The sequence below is a fragment of the Gasterosteus aculeatus genome, chromosome 9, assembly GCF_964276395.1.
Source record: "Gasterosteus aculeatus chromosome 9, fGasAcu3.hap1.1, whole genome shotgun sequence".
Lineage (NCBI taxonomy): Eukaryota > Metazoa > Chordata > Actinopteri > Perciformes > Gasterosteidae > Gasterosteus > Gasterosteus aculeatus.
In genome coordinates this window covers 22,154,235-22,174,710 of record NC_135696.1, presented here as the reverse complement: position 1 = coordinate 22,174,710, position 20,476 = coordinate 22,154,235, and positions in this window count along the sequence as shown.

The following is a 20,476-nucleotide window of genomic DNA, read 5'->3' as shown; positions in this document are numbered from 1 at the left end:
ACCCCCCCCCACCTTAATATAGATACTTCAGGCTTTGGGGGGGGTCACACACGTTCATGTGACCCCAAACTGGATCAATAATCCTCATGTTTTCATTGAGGATCTAAACCGTGGAGAAAGATTCAGGTCATTTACACCCATGAGCAGTTTTTTAACGGATTTCCTGTAAACTGGCGGCGAGTCGTGACCCGCAGAAATAATGTTACGAGTCCGGGCGAGTAGATGTGAGGAAGAAGAAGAAGAAGAAGCGCGTCCAGCACAGTGTCGTAGTCTTCGGCTGTAAATAAACGGTCACCGTTGACCACCATCGAACCAAACTGAAAGAACGCGAGTGCTTCTTCTGGGTTGAAGGTTTCCGAGTTTCAAAGTTCGCTCTCATACAAAATGAAGATTTTCACGCTGGGCGGTTCTGAAAGGCCCGTTTCATGAAGCTGAACCGCCGCCGGAGGCTTTTCCTTTTGTTCAAAGGGAGAGATTTTATTTAATAAAGGATGAGAATAATATGCCACTTAAATGAAAAGTGGTGCCAGTTTGTGTTGTAAATCCTTTTAAATAAAGATGTTTTAAAAAAAGTTTCTCATGATTGGACTTTATTCCAACTAACATTTTACATCAGCTTGCAGGTGACGTTTGACTGACGTCGCTGGCTGTTTTTATTTATTCACATGTACATTATACCTCAAACCTTTAGGGGGGAAAATTAAGAAAATAAAGATTTTGTTTGACCCCAAAAGCTAATTAAATTAGAAAAAGAATTCTTCAGCTTGTATTTAAAAGTATTCTACAGGATCTAAAGCCTCAGCTGGGATTCTGTTAAAATGATCAACAGCAGATTTATGGATTGAATCCTTCTGCATTTTTGTTTGTGAACATTTATTACCATAATATGTCCGACGTGGAAGGACTTTACCTTTGAACCAGGCGGCTGCACAACGTCAGACAGTGAGACGAAGGACGACAAGACGGATAATGCTGATGGTCCGAGACGCTGAGACGTGTTTCCTCCGCTGCACGTGCTGCTTCCTGTCAGACAGGAAGTCAGAACGTGCAGCGGAGACGGCAGAAACACAAAGTGAGATTTCACAAACATCAATGTCACGGCTCGGGGGGCCGCGACATCGGCAGCTTACAATCAAAGCTGTTCAACAGTTGATAATTGTTTTGGTTTTAATGTGGCGGTCCGTGACCACTGACGGCTTCGCCAACATTTCAATCAAAGTCTCCCGGATCGACACAGAGACACAAATGGACGGCTGCAGCGTTTAACGTGTCACCTAAGCAACCGCTGGGATTCTATTGAGGGAGATGAGTCTTTAAAAGCAGTGGAGTTGAATGCACCAAAGGGAAGGAGGCCTCATCGCTGAGTCAGCGGAACGGACGGGCCTCATGGTTAATACGCCGAGTCATCGTTCGCTCTCAAGCGCGACATGAAGGAACTTCCTCATTGCTTTGGTTCTCAAAGCGGCAAAGATGAGTCACTCCGTCGTTTGTCCAAAGTAACCGTAAGACTCCGTAGAACTCAACATATTACAGCATTTTAATGACTAACATGATGAGTGATACGTTAGGTAGTCATGGGAAAAAGTATAAAAATATCAAAACCAATATGTTTTAGGACAAAAACGTCATGAAAATGGAATCAAAATATTGGGGAAAATTGGTCGAGGAATATGCAAAAAAAAGTAAAAACGAATTCTAGCTGGAAAATATGGTGAAAGAAAAGTAAAGAAATGTCTTTCTAAAAATATTTGAGAAAAAAAATCCAAATCTAGAAAAGAAATGTCAATAAAAAATATTTGGTCAAAAAAAGTTTTGAAAAAATTTCATCCCAACGCGTCTGTTTGTCCAATATTCTTATTCACTCTTTTGGTCCCTGCCAGTGGGATCCACCGCTGAGGACAGACGTGCTTTATTTTCTTCCTCTCTGGTACTGTGAGTAGCGTCCGGGATGTGTAGTGTGCCTGTCCCTCTATGAGTCCTCTCTGCAGCGTGTCCCCCTCACCCGGTCCAGCGTGTCCCCCCTCACCCAGTCCAGCGTGTCCCCCTCACCCGGTCCAGCGTGTCACCCTCCCTCACCCAGTCCAGCGTGTCCCCCTCACCCAGTCCAGCGTGTCACCCTCCCTCACCCAGTCCAGCGTGTCCCCCCTCACCCAGTCCAGCGTGTCCCCCTCACCCGGTCCAGCGTGTCACCCTCCCTCACCCAGTCCAGCGTGTCACCCTCACCCAGTCCAGCGTGTCCCCCTCACCCGGTCCAGCGTGTCACCCTCCCTCACCCAGTCCAGCGTGTCACCCTCACCCAGTCCAGCGTGTCACCCTCACCCGGTCCAGCGTGTCCCCCTCACCCAGTCCAGCGTGTCACCCTCACCCAGTCCAGCGTGTCACCCTCCCTCACCCAGTCCAGCGTGTCCCCCTCACCCGGTCCAGCGTGTCCCCCTCCCTCACCCAGTCCAGCGTGTCCCCCTCACCCGGTCCAGCGTGTCACCCTCCCTCACCCAGTCCAGCGTGTCCCCCTCAGCCGGTCCAGCGTGTCCCCCTCCCTCACCCAGTCCAGCATGTCCCCCTCACCCGGTCCAGCGTGTCACCCTCCCTCACCCAGTCCAGCGTGTCCCCCTCACCCGGTCCAGCGTGTCACCCTCCCTCACCCAGTCCAGCGTGTCCCCCTCTCTCACCCGGTCCAGCGTGTCACCCTCCCTCACCCAGTCCAGCGTGTCCCCCTCTCTCACCCGGTCCAGCGTGTCACCCTCCCTCACCCGGTCCAGCGTGTCCCCCTCCCTCACCCAGTCCAGCGTGTCCCCCTCTCTCACCCAGTCCAGCGTGTCCCCCTCCCTCACCCGGTCCAGCGTGTCCCCCTCCCTCACCCAGTCCAGCGTGTCCCCCTCACCCGGTCCAGCGTGTCCCCCTCCCTCACCCAGTCCAGCGTGTCCCCCTCCCTCACCCGGTCCAGCGTGTCCCCCTCCCTCCCCCAGTCCAGCGTGTGCTGCCCTTGTAACAATAACATTCTCTGGCTTTTCAGTGAAGACATTTGTTTTTCTGTCCCCTGGGGGGGGTCGAGGGGTCCGAACAATCACTCACACCGACCCAGTGTCTGAGCAAGGCATCGATCGGCATTGTGTGCTCTGAACCGTCATCACGCGCCCCCCCCCGGGGGGGACATCAGCTTCATGGCGATGCCGTCCACATAAATCACAGGGACGACGGCGTCCTCGGGACCACGAGGCGAGAAGGACGGTTGCTGGTGACCACGTCCCCCTTGAAGGCACCGGAGCAGGTAGATCACTCTGCTACTCTGTCACCATGAAGCTTCTACTGACTCCGGGTGGACTCAGACGCTTCTTCTTACACCAGTTTCATGAACTCACAATAAAGAGCGTTTGTTCCCCTCCGGCTCTTTATTCAAAGGCTTCTCACGGTGAACGCGGGGAAATTGCACCAAATTTGCCCCCGGGTGCTCCCTCGGGTTCCCAGAACCCCCCCCGGCAGACGGAATGGATTATTGATCCAGAGACAACGGCTGGTGGAGAGGAGACACGTGGACGAGCTCCTCTTGTATTCCATCATCTCAGAGGGAGGCATGAAGAGTGCACTTTGTATTGTATTTATTCAAGCTGCAGGTGGGGCTCTGGGCGGTCTTGCCCCTCCAGGTGGGCGGGGAGGGGGGAGGGGCCGACCTCGGTGGGTGGGATTACCAACAGTAAGTAATCCTGCATAATAAACCTTCAACCTGCAACCATCAATCGATGAATCCCGACGGGCAACTGGGCAGAACATCAAAGCGTCTCCGGTCTTCAAAAGGAAGAAGAATCTCGTTTGAAAAGGCGTCTCATGTCGGATAATCGCAGGGAGGCGTCTGGGATTATTGATTTAACATCTCAGGGACTCTGCTTTGAGTTTGAGGAGAAGCAGTCGAATTCACACAGTGAAGGACTGCGACCAGCAGAGGAGGACTTCAGCGCTCCTCCACCTTCTCCTCGCCTTGTTAACTCAAGGAGACCCAGAAGGCCGTTTTCCTTCGTTCAGCCATCGGAGTCCGAAAGCTGCTTTTGCTTTTCCGACCTGAAGCACAAACTGAAACGAGTCCGACTCTGCAAAGAGGCCAAAACCGGAGGACCACCAGAGGACAGATTGGATCACATCTACAACAACCTGAGTGCACGTGTGATGATGTCTATGACTTATCCTCCTCCAGCCTGAAAGACATCTGCAGCTCAGAGCTTCTGTTACTCTGTAGTCGTTTGTCTGTACAGTCATGTGGATTCTCCTCCTCTTGTCCTTCTTGTCTCTTTTGGACGCTGTTCTCCAGGTCTTCCCGCTCGGTCCGCTCAGTAATCGTTCCACAAAGGTTCCAATGAAGTCCTCCATGCGTGGTCCTCATTCCAAGACGCCAAGGAGAGGAGGTGAAAGCATAAGGAGCTGCTGTAGTAAAGGAGAGGAGGTGAAAGCACAGGAGCTGCTGTAGTAAAGGAGAGGAGGTGAAAGCACAGGAGCTGCTGTAGTAAAGGAGAGGAGGTGAAAGCACAGGAGCTGCTGTAGTAGAGGAGAGAAGAGCTGGAGACTGTTGGAGAGTAAAGATGAAGAATACGTCACGTTGTCATTAAACACAGACGCTTCCTCTCTCTGCCAGCAGGTGTCGTCGTCGTGTAAAGATGATCTCTGGTGGTCCAGTGATGGAGGCTGTGGAACAACATCACCTCCTCTAAGCCTGAAACACCCACTGAATACACAACTGTGTGTGTGTGTGTGTGTGTACAGACTTTGGCAGTTGGAGAGAGGAGGGAGGAGAGAGGGGGGAGGACGGAGGACGGAGGAGAGAGGAGGGAGGACGGAGGACGGAGGAGAGAGGAGGGAGGACGGAGGAGGAAGGAGAGAGGAGGGAGGAGGGAGGAAGGAGGAGGGAGGACGGAGGAGAGAGGGGGGAGGAGGGAGGACGGAGGAGAGAGGAGGGAGGACGGAGGAGGGAGGACGGAGGAGGAAGGAGAGGAGGGAGGAGAGAGGAGGGAGGACGGAGGAGGGAGGAGGGAGGAGGGAGGACGGAGGACGAGGAGGAAGGAGAGAAGGGAGGAGAGAGGAGGGAGGAGGGAGGACGGAGGAGAGAGGAGGGAGGACGGAGGACGGAGGAGGGAGGAGGGGGAGTCGCCCGCCAGTCTTATTTACTGTCCTTCATTAGGACGGCTCACACTTTTGGCTCCAATTCTCCCTGATTCAGCTGCTACTGTACAGACACACACACACACACACACACACACACACACACACACACCCACACACACACACACACACACACACACCCACACACACACACACACACACACACACACACACACACACACACACACACACACACACACACTCGTGCTGTCTGGGAGGAGCCACGATGGGACTCTGAATCTTCACGTTCTCTTCTGATCCCCGAAATCATAAAAACAACGGTCCAATATCTCTGGACCGTCCGTCCATAAAACGCAAGACGTCTCAGGAGAAGAATCCTACTTCCTGTATAAATAAATAAACACACACAAACACCACACAGACACACACACACACACCACACACACAAACACCACACAGACACACACACACACACCACACACACCACACACACAAACACCACACAGACGTGCTGTTGTTGCAGCTGCCAGAGGCAAAGAACACGCGTGCAACATCATCACGAATCCGTCATTCATTTATTATTTATTATTCATTTGTCTCTGTTCCCCGGGACAGATGGTGGAGTGATGGAGGTACTTCTCCATCACTCCACCGTGTTACTTCTACGGTTCATGTGGCCGACCGGACGGAGCAACATCTGACCTCGTGTCTTCATCCATCCCAACACGCTCCAGCGTGATGCCACGCAGCCCGTCGCTAACGTCCTAGCGGGAAGTGAATTATTGATCTCCGGCTCCTCTGGTGGGATCGAGGAGGCTCTCGGTCCCACCGGTCGGGCCTGCTGACGCTCACCAGCGTCCCGTCATGGAGAACCCGAGGAGAAGCGCTTCTCTGTGACGTGAGGTCGAGGTGCAGCTCAGCAGCTACAGAAGCAGCCGTCCGTTAGGAAGAAGGTGTCCATCGTCCCACCTGAGATGAGAGAGGACTGGAATCTTCTAGATCCAGGTTTTGCGGTGAGTGTATTGCATTGTATATTATAATATATCAGTTGGGGCCACGGACTGTTGCGGGGCAGGAACCCGTCTGAAGTTGACGTTCCTCTCGGTGATCATGCAAGGAACGTTCTGCTGTGGTCGCTGCTTCAAGGGTTGCAGAGCCGGAAGGTTTGAACAACGGCTTTGTGGGAAGAACCGCCGGCGCAGTGCTGGTGGAAAGACTCTTTCAGCTGCACCTTTCTCCCAAAACGAAGGACACGAGGAACAACTACTGCCATCTCACCGCTTCTTACGTCAGTTTGAGTAGTCACAAAGCGGGAGGAACTTTAAAGAATAATGTCTTCTGTTTTAAACTCTGCCTTCAAGTAGATGCAGTGTCTGCGATTGTGATTTCACGTTAAAGCAAATTGCAGCAAAAAACACAGCGGCAACTGCAAATCCTCAAACTTTATGGAGGGGAAACTTCCGTCTGATAGGATTTGTCCTTATTAAATGTTGAACTTTCACTTTAGTGGACAATGTAATTATGTGAAGCCAAACAGGAGAGCTCGTTTGTCCAAATGAGACAGACGTTGGTTCAGGATCCCACTTGTGTGCTAAGATTAGAACCAACGCCACTTTTCACCACGACAGTTAAGAGGGAAAGCGCCTTTAATTTGGCAGCTTCATCCAGTGAGCGAGTCGCTGCCGCGGTTCGGGTCTCCAGAGGACACTTTAACAAGAGATCCCGCGGTAGTTTTGTCCTCATTAGCTCCTTTGGGGGATCAAACATGTGACCGGATCATTACGGTGTTGTTTGTCCATCGTTACGCGGCTCTCTGGGTAAAGTCTTTGTGTTGTTGCTGTGACAGCGTTCCCGCCATCTAAAAGGCCGCGTGGGAAATAATGACACCTTTCCTGCGTTTTGAGGACATCACTCGTCTCTCATGTTCACGAAAGAGCTGTGAAATACAAAACAGCCTCTTTATTCCCAGCTGTCCGTTCTCTACTGACTTGGGTTCAATTATAATCACAAATCAACATTTCGGTCGTCAATTAAACGTCTCGGTTCTGTCTTTGGTCCTTATCAAGGTACTTTTAGTTCCCAGAACATCGGCAGCCTGTATTTGTCTCTGGACGCTCTACTCTGCGTTCAGAGCTAATTAGCTAATGCTAATATGTAAACATGCGTAATCAGGAAGGTAAACAGCGTAACCACATTAGCATGTTAGCGCTGTCACGCTGGCCGCTGTAGCATCCGTTAACCTCCGGGCCCAAAAAGCCGCGGTGGCTCTCCAAGCCGCGTGCAGGCGGGAGAATGGTTAGCATTAGCTGCTAACGAAGAAGGAAAGAGGAGGCGTGGGGACAACAGCTGCGTGCAGGCGGGAGAATGGTTAGCATTAGCTGCTAACGAAGAAGGAAAGAGGAGGCGTGGGGACAACAGCTGCGTGCAGGCGGGAGAATGGTTAGCATTAGCTGCTAACGAAGAAGGAAAGAGGAGGCGTGGGGACAACAGCTGCATGCAGGCGGGAGAAGGGTTAGCATTAGCTGCTAACGAAGAAGGAAAGAGGAGGCGTGGGGACAACAGCTGCGTGCAGGCGGGAGAAGGGTTAGCATTAGCTGCTAACGAAGAAGGAAAGAGGAGGCGTGGGGACAACAGCTGCACAGGAGGGAGGTTCAAGCACGTTACAGATGTTTTCCACTGTATTTGATCGGGTCCAACGGTGTTTGTCGTGGGTTAGAGGGTCCTTGTGCGCTGCGGCGCTTCTACGCACACAAAAGAGACCACACACAGCTGGAGTTTGCCTCCATTATTCAAGTACTCGGTATTAATACACTTGGAAATGGCGTCCTTAATGGATCCCTTGGTGAGAGCGAGATAGCCGGAGGAAACACTCGCCTGTTGTTCTTGATTCTATTCTTTTTCTAATTAGCAAACGATCACGTGACGTCACCCGCCGGAAACGCCAGCCGCATTTCGTGTTCCACATTCCCTGCTGTCTTTTCCTCCACACGTACATGGATTTACTTTTTTACTGATACAAGTTCCTGCAGGTGATGTCGGCGAGTCTCGGCCGGGAGAAGAATCTCTGGCAAAGACTCAAACGCCGCAATGAACCAATGGCCACAGCAGCAATGTGCTCCATTGCATCTCTTTGGGGGAAACGGTCGACTTGGTGCCGCCTGCGGGGAAACAGATTAGACTTTCCGTGTCTGCCAAGGAGCCAAAGCATTAACGTCCATTTAAAGACGCTGCATGTGCTCACGCGACCTTTCAGTCGACCCGCCTCACGCGACCTGGAACTCATTTTTCAAATGTTTCCGTACTACTAGATATTATTTTAAACCATTTCATTAAAAAACCCTCCCAGCTAGATGCGCGTATGAGAGGTGGCGGAGGGATGGAACGTGCTCACCTTCCTCTTCGTCACTGTGCAGCTCACTTCCATCACAACCAAACACTTCACCTGCCCGAAGCAGCGGGTTGTAACGTTGCACCATATTAGCATTCTCACAGGACCATAAATAGATGGAAATATTAAGCCCCCGTGGTGAAGTCTTTCCATTTCCTCCTAACATGACGTTAATGGATCTGCAGCTGGAGGCGCCGGCAGGAACCGTTAAATGACTCGTCGGTCTGGTGAAAGTGGGCCTGGTACCAGAGACCTCCGTGTGGTAATTGCTTAACGGCGGTGAGTTGTATGTTTTATGACATCGGTGTTACAATGCAGGTGCCTTTGTGTCTTTGCGTATTTACGGCTGAATTATTCAGTCATCGTTGAGAAAAAAACATTTGAACCTCTTATCATTTGCCGCAGATTTTCATGCACCACAGATAAATATGAGGTCAGCGACCTTTTGTGAGTCCACCACAGATCAGCTCGTCCTTCAGTGGACGTTTGTGCCGACCGGAGGACACATCTCACTGATGCTCTGGGGCTTCACCTTGTTGGGAGGCACCAAGATATTTTAATCATGACGTTTTTACAATTTGAGGAAAATCCTCGGATGATCAACTATTTTTATTTTGAAGAAATGGAATTCAGATTTGCCTGGATTTCTATTTAATAAGAGAGCAATTAAGTCGATTACACACCGAAATGTCCATCTGAGCCTCATAGCGGTCATAACAATGAACATCATGCTGTGTTTAACACTTGAAACTAGAGACTGAGACCATAAACTCATGTTTACAATGTTTACTGAGGGAATAAATCAAGAGAGAAGTAATTTTCTCATAGACGTCTATGGGAGCAGAGGAGTCGCCCCCTGCTGGTCACTACAGAGAAGTAGAGTCATTTCCTCTTAGACGTCTATGGGAGCAGAGGAGTCGCCCCCTGCTGGTCACTACAGAGAAGTAGAGTCATTTCCTCATAGACGTCTATGGGAGCAGAGGAGTCGCCCCCTGCTGGTCACTACAGAGAAGTAGAGTCATTTCCTCATAGACGTCTATGGGAGCAGAGGAGTCGCCCCCTGCTGGTCACTACAGAGAAGTAGAGTCATTTCCTCATAGACGTCTATGGGAGCAGAGGAGTCGCCCCCTGCTGGTCACTACAGAGAAGTAGAGTCATTTCCTCATAGACGTCTATGGGAGCAGAGGAGTCGCCCCCTGCTGGTCACTACAGAGAAGTAGAGTCATTTCCTCATAGACGTCTATGGGAGCAGAGGAGTCGCCCCCTGCTGGTCACTACAGAGAAGTAGAGTCATTTCCTCATAGACGTCTATGGGAGCAGAGGAGTCGCTGGTTATTAGACAGAAGGAAGATTTAAGACACTTTGGCTACTTTTTTAGGAACCTGATGTTGCCGTTTGACTTTATTAAGTTATTGCAGTTAAAATGAATACGATCACTATCTTTTAAAAGCTTTCCTTTGTTCTTGTACTGGAGGAGACTTTGTGTTCCAGCTCAGAAGGGAAAGCTGCTAAAAACACAGAAGCTCTCTGAGACGCTTCATAATTGAAGAAAATGAACCTGGAGCTTCTTTGGCCAAAATGAATGTAGATTTTGGGGCCACATAATGATACCGGAGGCTCTTTAGTTGAAATGAGCATTTATTAAAAAAACTACTCCAAACTGCTGCCTTTAAATTGCTCATTTACAGCAGATAGCACCGAGGGGAACGATGTGACTGCAAAGTGGAATTAGCTGGAGAAACATAAACCGAGGACACTAAACAGCCTGAACCAAGACACCGTGGGGCCTTTTATTAAAACATCCTGAGGAGAACCCTCACTTTGCTTTGTCTCCGATTAGAGACGAGCGTCATAATCACCAAATCACATTCAGCCGTTAAAAAGGTGGTTTTTGAGGTCAGTGACCTTTGACCAGCAATACTTGAACAGAATCCTCCCCATGAATTGTATATATTTTATATTGGATGCATAATAACAGATTTGTATGAATGAGAATCACGAGGCAACAAAGAGAAAAATTAATTAGAATCTCAAATGTAACAATTTTGAACAAAACGAATTTCTATTTACCTTCGAGTCGATAAAAGAGCAAATGAGATGTTTAAAAAAAACGACCAAAATCAAAGGGACGTTTGACTGTTCACAACATGTTTTACCAATAAATGCCCCCCCGCCCCGAGAGACGACCACGTAGCAGCAGGAAACAGAAGTCGCGTTGGAGGGTGGAAGGAGAGACGAGTGAGGAGACAATATGAATGTGATGCTGGGGGGGGGGGGGCTCACTGACGGCTGAGTTATGCTGCCCCCCCTCCCCCCCACACACAGATAATACCTGTCCTGACCCCCCCCTGACATTACGCATTATTCCCCAAACTGAACCGTGACAAGTGAACTGATGACACCTCAGTAGCCTGTTGATCATCATCCATTCCACACATGTCTCCTGAGATGATTGTTGCACATCATCCATGGACTCGCTCGCTGATCTCAGGTCTGTATTTAGCATTTAGTCCATTTCACACATTCAAACATCCATTAATCTTCTCCGTCATTATTCCGCTGCATGTCCCCCCGCACATCTGTAACCTCCCTCTCTCCCTGATGTTTAATCAGTCCACCAGGCGGTTGTCTCTACAGGGGACGGTGAATTATTGATGTGAGGAGCCACGAGCTAAAGGAGGGGGGAGGATGGGGGGGGGGCAGAGGAAAGAAAGATTGAGGGTAAAACAGAAGGGAGGCAGGGAGTGAGGAGGGAGGAGGAGGGAGGGAGGAGGGAGGCAGGGAGTGAGGAGGGAGGAGGGAGGGAGGGAGGAGGGAGAGGAGGGAGGGAAGGAGGGAGTCAGGGAGTGAGGCGGGAGGAGGAGAGGAGGGAGGGAATGAGGGAGGCAGGGAGGGAGTAGGGAGGAGAGGAGGGAGGAGGGAGGAGGAGGGAGGGAAGGAGGGAGTCAGGGAGTGAGGCGGGAGGAGGAGAGGAGGGAGGGAATGAGGGAGGCAGGGAGGGAGTAGGGAGGAGGGAGGCAGGGAGTGAGGAGGGAGGAGGGTGAGGGAGGAGGGAGGCAGGGAGTGAGGAGGGAGGAGGGAGGGAGGGAGGAGGGAGAGAAGGGAGGGAAGGAGGGAGTCAGGGAGTGAGGCGGGAGGAGGAGAGGAGGGAGGGAATGAGGGAGGCAGGGAGGGAGTAGGGAGGAGGGAGGAGAGGAGGGAGGAGGGAGGAGGGAGGGAATGAGGGAGGCAGGGAGGGAGTAAGGAGGAGGGAGGAGGGAGGAGGGAGGGAATGAGGGAGGCAGGGAGGGAGTAGGGAGGAGGGAGGAGAGGAGGGAGGAGGGAGGAGGGAGGGAATGAGGGAGGCAGGGAGGGAGTAGGGAGGAGGGAGGAGGGAGGAGAGGAGGGAGGAGGGAGGAGAGGAGGGAGGAGGGAGTAGGGAGGAGGGAGGAGGGAGGAGAGGAGGGAGGAGGGAGGAGGGAGGGGCCTTCAGGACGGTTTCAGGTAAGAAATTACACAATTACAACAACTGTCACGTGAAGGACAGAAGTGGAGACGATTCCTTCACAATTTGTGTGTTTGATGAAAGCAGAAAAAAATAAACAAAAACTCAACTGTGGCAAAATAATCAACAATCAATCAGCGTCTGAAATTTGAATTGATTTTTAGGCGTGGCACACGGCGAGCGCTTCCATCAGCTCCTGTGTGCAGTCCTTGTGTAGAAGAACATAACGTATCAATACTTCATATAAAGTGACGTACGCTTTTATTTAGGAAAGCTACAAATTATTTTCGGCCCGGACCTTTTTACACGTTTGTGATCTTGCTTTTCTTTCTGCAGCCTGGTGTGAAGATGCACACGTGTGGTGAACGTAGACCGTCTGTCCTCGCTGGAAGGCGTCCTCCAGGTGAAGGACGCGTCCTCCAGGTGAAGGACGTTTTCATTGTCTGTAGCTCAGCAGATGAAGCGGACGCCTCCGCGCACGAGAAGGAAACATGAATAACACGAAAAGAGACGCGCGTCGAGCGCCGACCGCGCGGTAGCCTCAGAAGCTAGCGCCGCCGGGTAGCGCCGCGTTCTACGCTGTAGGATGTTAGCAAATGATGGTCAGCGGGCGGTTTCATTCACCGGGTCACCAGGTCATCGGGTCACCGGGGCAACGAGCATAAAGTGCTTTACTTTAGTCCAACTCTCACTTCTGTCTTGTGATTTTTCTCTTTTGTATAATATATATCGTCCCCATCGATAGTAGCGGCTACATCATCCTACTGCGACCAAATTACACTTATTTGAAACATTTGTGTTGTGCGCGTTGATTATGTCATATAAACTGTGACAGAGCCCCCAATAACTGCACTTATTCACCGTTATCAATGCCGATCTAACTTATTCTTCCCCTTCACCACATCACATGTTTGATACATGTATATATACACATACAGATTTCATATTTTACACTTTTGGCTCCCGGGTCTTGGGTAAAATGTTTGATGAGAAACCTCCAAGGTACTAATTAAAAGCGCCGTGTCTGATGAGTAGAGCAGCGTCTCCCAGGAGACGTCCACACGGGAAGTTTAAGTCGTGGTGGTTTTGATCAAATGCTCTTTGCTCTTCTCAAATGAAGTCATTTCTTTATCCCAATGACGCCCGTTTTTATAGTTGTGACCTATTCTCTCCAGAAAAGAAGTTAAAACGGCTTAATATCACATGACGGGGTTTTATTTAATGAGCATTTCAAGTTGTTCCGGTGGATCTAAAGCTGTACTTTTGAAATAAACTTCTCCAATATGAAAGCTGAGCTGCAATAATCCTTCATTAGCCAGAGTCCTTTTTGCTCCAATCAGCCAGGTTCCTACGCAGCACGACCGAGCGGCGCTTCCTTCATTTTTAATAAATGTGCTGCTTAATTAAAGCTACGGTCGGGCGTCCAGAATTAACACGCCATATGTGAATGTGGCCACCTCAGAGGGCAAATCTACAGCTGAGAGAATCCACTTCACTGGTGTGCTACAGTTGATGACGTGATATTAAAGGTTTAACCTGCGGCTGGGATCCCACCGTGGGGGGTTACGCCTTGTGTTCGTTATCTTTACTCGGTTATTGTGGAGCTGTGATTTGTTATAACGACGCTCGCCTTTGTGATCACTTTGAATCATTTCCACCTGACGTAAAAGAGATTAAAGGAGATTTGTGCTTTTCCTTGTGCACCTCTTCTCTTCCTCGTCAGTTAAAATGTGATTATTGATCCTCTCGTCCCTTCTCACATATACAGTGCAGTTGTATAAAAAGGTGCTCTCTCTCTGAGGAGTCCACCAGAGGAGAACGGAGGATGGAGGATGATGATGGAGGATGGAGGATGATGATGGAGGACGGATGATGGAGGATGGAGGATGATGATGGAGGATGGAGGATGGATGTCAGGGATACGGGGAAGGCAGGACTCAAACGCAGACTTTAAACCAAAAAATACTTTAATAGTCAAAAGGTAGAAAACAAAAGTGCCAAAGGGTCAAAACACGCCCACAGGAACCAGGGCAAAAAGGCAGGCAGGAACTAGACACATCCAGGACATTCAACAATGACGCGACAAGTGACAAGAGACACACACAGCTTAAATACACTAGGGAGGTGCAGGTGATTGGACACAGGTGGAAACAATCAGACAATCACAGGGGATGACAGGAAGTGAAGTTACCCAGGGAGACAAGAAGAAGAAACGTCAAAATAAAACAAGAAATAAAACCACATCGTGACACTGGATGATGGATGATGAATGATGGAGGATGGAGGATGGAGGATGGGGGATGGAGGACGGATGATGGAGGATGGAGGATGGATGATGGAGGATGGATGATGGAGGATGGAGGATGGATGAAGGAGGATGGATGATGGAGGATGGATGATGGAGGATGGATGAGGGATGATGGAAGATGGAGGATGGATGATGGAGGATGGATGATGGAGGATGGATGATGGATGAAGGAGGATGGATGATGGATGATGGATGAAGGAGGATGGATGATGGATGATGGAGGATGGAGGATGGATGATGGAGGATGGATGATGGAGGATGGAGGATGGATGATGAATGATGGATGAAGGAGGATGGATGATGGATGATGGAGGATGGAGGATGGATGATGGAGGATGGATGATGGAGGATGGAGGATGGATGATGAATGATGGATGAAGGAGGATGGATGATGGATGATGGAGGATGGAGGATGGATGATGGAGGATGGATGATGGAGGATGGATGATGAATGATGGAGGATGGAGGATGGAGGATGGATGATGAATGATGGATGATGGAGGATGGATGATGGATGGCTTACTTCCAACTCTCTCTCTGACATACGTCAGCTACATGTCTCCTTATCTTGGACCTGCTTCCTTCATGTTCTCCATTTCTTCTTGCCTGGCGTCCTTCACTGCTGCCTTTCTCCCATCACTCCTCTCCTCCTTCCTCCTGATCCAGAGTCTTCATCTCTCCATCACCATTTGTCTCCCACCTTTACTTTTCCCTTCCTATCTTCCTTCAGCTACACAACCCTCCTCAGCTCATTCCTGTCTCCTCTTCCTCCTTCCTCGTACCTGAACCTGAGGACTTAGAGGTGTTAGTAGGAACTAAGGTTTATCTTTAAGCTTCTTTACTGTAATGAGCAGCAGAACAGGAGACGAGAAATCATCAAGTATTCATGTGTAGTTTCACATATTCATCAGACCTTCTTTGAGTCTTATCTTTACCGTGTGAAGGACACACAAACACACAAACAACAGAGAACGTGAAGAGCTGCATTCACAGCCAGAAAAAAAGTTTTGTTTTGAAAAATAGTTTTAACAGCTTTGCAACTGAAACGTCTTTTTCTCTCAGCGAATAACGTTGAAAGAAAAGCATCCTGATTTAAAGAGCAAATTCCAGCAACAATGAAGAAAACAGAAAAAACCCAATGACAAAAGAATAAAACACTTTAAAGCTACGGTGCAATGAAAGAACATATTAATACTTTAATCAAAGATCAGAAATGAGCAGTGGAGTGATTTATAAACCAATAGCAGTGTTTCAAACAGCGCTGCTCCACTGTAGGAAATGAAGCGGCAAAGAACAACAAAGGCTAAATGTGTCCTCAGAGGACGAGAGGAAAGACACAGTAAATATTTTAAACAAGGAGTTTTCTTCCCTGCAGCATTAACATGATTCACGCTTTGAGAACAACACGTTATTAAACTTTTCATCATGCACTATTTTTATAACAATATTCTTGCTTCATCCACTGAGACGGTTACCGTGTGCTCTGAGGACAAAGTGCTCGTTTGTATTAAAATGTCATATTTCCATCATGTCTTCACCCCCCCGCTGGCTGCGTCCTCCTCGGTGTCCCCGAATGCGTCGTCCTCGACCAAAGACCAGCTGGTGGTTACTGTGGCTCCGCCCACGTCTCGGTGCTGATGCAGATGTTTGTGTGGGTGAACTTTCCAGATGCATTCTTTGGATGCAGATGTAGGCTGTGGAGAGTCTGCATGGGACGGGTGGAGGAAGAGGGACGTGATTATGAGCAGCAGAGGGACGTGATGAAGAGGAGCAGCAGAGGGACGTGATGATGAGCAGCAGAGGGACGTGATGAAGAGGAGCAGAGGCACGTGATGATGAGCAGCAGAGGGACGTGATGAGGAGCAGCAGAGGGACGTGATGAGGAGCAGCAGAGGGACGTGATGAAGAGCAGCAGAGGGACGTGATGATGATGAGCAGCAGAGGGACGTGATGAGGAGCAGCAGAGGGACGTGATGAAGAGGAGCAGCAGAGGGACGTGATGATGAGCAGCAGAGGGACGTGATGAAGAGGAGCAGAGGCACGTGATGATGAGCAGCAGAGGGACGTGATGAGGAGCAGCAGAGGGACGTGATGAGGAGCAGCAGAGGGACGTGATGAAGAGCAGCAGAGGGACGTGATGATGATGAGCAGCAGAGGGACGTGATGAGGAGCAGCAGAGGGACGTGATGATGAGGAGCAGAGGGACGTGATGAGGAGCAGCAGAGGGACGTGATGAGGAGCAGCAGAGGGACGTGATGATGAGGAGCAGAGGGACGTGATGATGAGGAGCAGAGGGACGTGATGAGGAGCAGCAGAGGGACGTGATGAAGAGGAGCAGAGGCACGTGATGATGAGCAGCAGAGGGACGTGATGAGGAGCAGCAGAGGGACGTGATGAGGAGCAGCAGAGGGACGTGATGAAGAGCAGCAGAGGGACGTGATGATGATGAGCAGCAGAGGGACGTGATGAGGAGCAGCAGAGGGACGTGATGATGAGGAGCAGAGGGACGTGATGAGGAGCAGCAGAGGGACGTGATGAGGAGCAGCAGAGGGACGTGATGAGGAGCAGCAGAGGGACGTGATGAGGAGCAGCAGAGGGACGTGATGTCCTCAGTGTCTGCATGCGGTTTACGATCAGCTCTACAAACAGGAACTGAAATCCAAATGATCGGCGAGATGAAATGAAAGATGGCTGCTGCTCTCAGAGAAGCGCTTCACTTATAAAAACTCTGTCATGAGCACGACGTAACGGCTCACGTCGCCACGAAGGGAAAGCAAGAGACGTGTACGCGTTAGAATTGAGAAAAGGACATGACGTTTCATTTCAAAGCCTTTCCTTGTCACACACACAGCACAGATTTCAAAGAGCAGCCTTAAAACACGGATTTACCTTTAATGAGGAAGCGTCTTGGCAAACTGAAAACAGGTTGTCAGATGTGTGATTCCTCAGATATTCTGCACGCGTCTTCTGCGTCCACACACAGACCTCCAGTGGTTTCAGGACCACGACGTCATCCTTTTGTAGAAGATGCTGCTGCTGATCCTACATGGGGTTTCTATGGCAACCCCAATGCTACGACCCGCAGGTTTACCACCACTAAAGTCAGAAACATGACCCCCCCAAATATATTGTTGTTGGTGTGACGGAGACGATTTGATTGCAGCTCACAAATGAGTTCATCACCGCAGCTCATCACGAGCATGTGAGAAAGATCTGGAAAACCTGAAAGGATCTGAAGTTCTTTTGGTGTTTTAACCATTAAACTGTGTCGAGGATTCATTCAATACATACGAGTCTTCTTTAGCATGCGCCCATTGGCTTAGTCTGGGCTACACGACCAGGTGCAGATAGTCGGGGTTTATGGAGCACACCTCCTCTCAGACGGTTCAGTGCCCCTTAAAGAAGCTAAGTGAAGGAGCAGCTGCTCACAGGTGGATGTGGGACCAATATGTCCCTGTAGATACCTTCATGCTTCCTGCTCTTTTAGCTTCCTGTGAGTTTCCAACGTACTTAAAAGTATTACACACACACACACACACACACACACACACACACACACACACACAGCGGAGTGACGGAGTAAAAGACTCCTGACGTGTGGTTCCGTCTCTCCGGGACTAACGAGCCGTCAGCTTTCCCTTCAGAGTGAATCGAGTCCGTTTGAGAAGGACGGATTGTTTTTAATCTTTGTCCAAGTCGGGGAAAACATTTCGAAAAGCCACATCTGTACTAAGCAAATGTTTTCATGCAAAGTGATTTTCTGGCATGAGGCTCGTTTCCAGTTTAAAAATAGCAGCCAGTCTCCCTGCAAAATAATTGGTGAAGATCAAACGCTTTTGGTTCTTCATCACGCAGCGTCTCATATTGGTTTTCTACATGTTCACCTCACATTTCCTCGACCACATCAGGAAACCAGAAAGGAAATGAAATTGATCCAGAAATGTCTTCAGATATGAAAATATATTGAGCCATTAGAACTTTGAGCTTCTCTTTTCTCAGCTTCTTGACTTCGACCAACACAGAGACCATAAACTCATGTTTACAAAGTTTACTGAGGGAATAAATCAGGAGAGAAGAGTCATTTTCTCATTGTATTGTCAGTTTTCTGTTCATGGATCTCATCACATTCAACAAACATCTCCACTTGCATATCAAGCAGAGATATATGTATTTATTCAATTCATATTTAGATTATTGAAACTATCTGCAGATAACGGCCAGAATAAAAACAGAATTACATGCTAGTGTTAATTAAAGTCACTTTAAAATGAGGTGAGGACATCTCGCTTGTTCAATGCTGGTTCCTTCAGCTCCTTTGAAAGGAGCCGAGTGCAGAAAGCACCATTGAGTCGGACCCCCATATGAGGCGTTCACTGACACACTGGAGATACCTGCAGAGAACAGAGAGAGACAACAGGTAACGTCTGAGCCGGAGAAGATCTGGTGTCACAAACGCCGGACTGATGTGGGTCACGATTACCTGCCAGCGTGTCCTTCGGCTTCCCAGGATGCTTTGCATCTGTCACTTTACTGCGTGTCTAACCTCATTGCAGCTCCTTCTGGGTCGTCTGTGGTCTCTTGGACGCCCCTCCCTGCCCGGGCCGTCAGGTTTTGGTGGGCGGGCGTCTCTCGCCAGGTTTGTTGTGGTGCCACATTCCTCCCGTTTTGTAATAATGGCGTTAACGGTTCTCTGTGGGATGTTCACAGTTTTGGATACGTTTTTATAACCCAACCCTGATCTGAACTTCTCCACAACCTGTTTGGAGAACTCCTTGGTCTTCATGGTGGTGTTGTGGACGCTTTCAGAACAGGTGTGTATGTACACGCAGACCATGTGACACAGATTGCACACAGTTGGACTTTATTTAACTAATTACGTGACTTCTGGAGCTAATTGGTTGCACCAGATCTTATTTACTTATTTACCACCGTTATTCATCTTTTAGAGTTCTTTGAAACAAGTTAATTTTTTCATTTCACTTCACCAATGTGGACTATTTTGTTTATGTCGATTACATGAAATCCAAATAAAAATCAATTTTAATTCTGAGTTGTAAGACAACAAAATGGGAAAAACAACAAGAGGGGTCTTTACTTTTCAAGGCTCCGTATATCTCTGCCCCCACTTAAATGACTTACTAAATATTAAAACTTCTATAATGAGGAGTCACTGTGATTAACTCTGCTCACACACTGTGTGTGTTTCCAGCGCAGCATCCTCTCATTTCATTTTCCACATTAATGTAGAAACATGGAAAACGTTTTGACTCAGTATCGACGTTTGGAGGATTTCACACGCGTTTTAAGTTGAGATTTATCAGATTTCTTGTCAGAACAAAGTGCATCCGATGCCGAGGATGGAAGCCAACACTCAGGAACAAGGATACTTTAGAAAGAAGCTTTTTAAGATGCCGTATTTTTAATGAAAATAAAACGTACACCACTCAAACGAAAAAGCAAAGAGTAATTACACAGATGAGAAAAGGGTCTATCAGTCCTGAGTGCTTCTGCCTCCGACCTTTTCGTCCAGCTGCTCATGAAAATTGCTTTCATCCAATCATTGTCACCCCGAGTAACCGGTGATTCCTTTCTTTGTAACGCGACGGTGTTCCTTTTGGCTTAATCTCAACGATAAAAGCACCTTAAAGCGTATTGTTACCGTCCCAAAAGCACACATCTCTGTGGGGGTCCTCATCTTCTTACAAACCCAAAACCATTTGTGACAAATGGGCACATTAATCTGGATAAAAGCCACTCAGCCATGATGCAAATATGTCATTGTGAACATTTAACATTTTAATAACACTTATTCTCTAACACACACTAATGATTATAAATGGACGTCCATCTTTTTTTCTTGTGATTTGGGCTTTTTATGCAACCAGACATAAAAGAAAACCTCTCGAGGTCACAAATTTGTTGTAATATTTGTGGAAATACTCACTGACAACTCCCGGACCGAACGCCTGTCAATCAGCGTGTAGCCCCGCCCCCTAAAGCGCCCCCTGCTTCGTGGTCTGTTTGACTCTAAATGGGCCCTAATCCACTAAATGAACATCACGCTGTGTTGAAGAAGACTTGAAAGTCGAGACTGGGAGATTTTCTTATGGATTCTGTACAATCCAGACGGTAATTTACTTCTACTAATTCAGGACGGTTTTACGGATTTAATGAGAAGCCCCGGCAGATT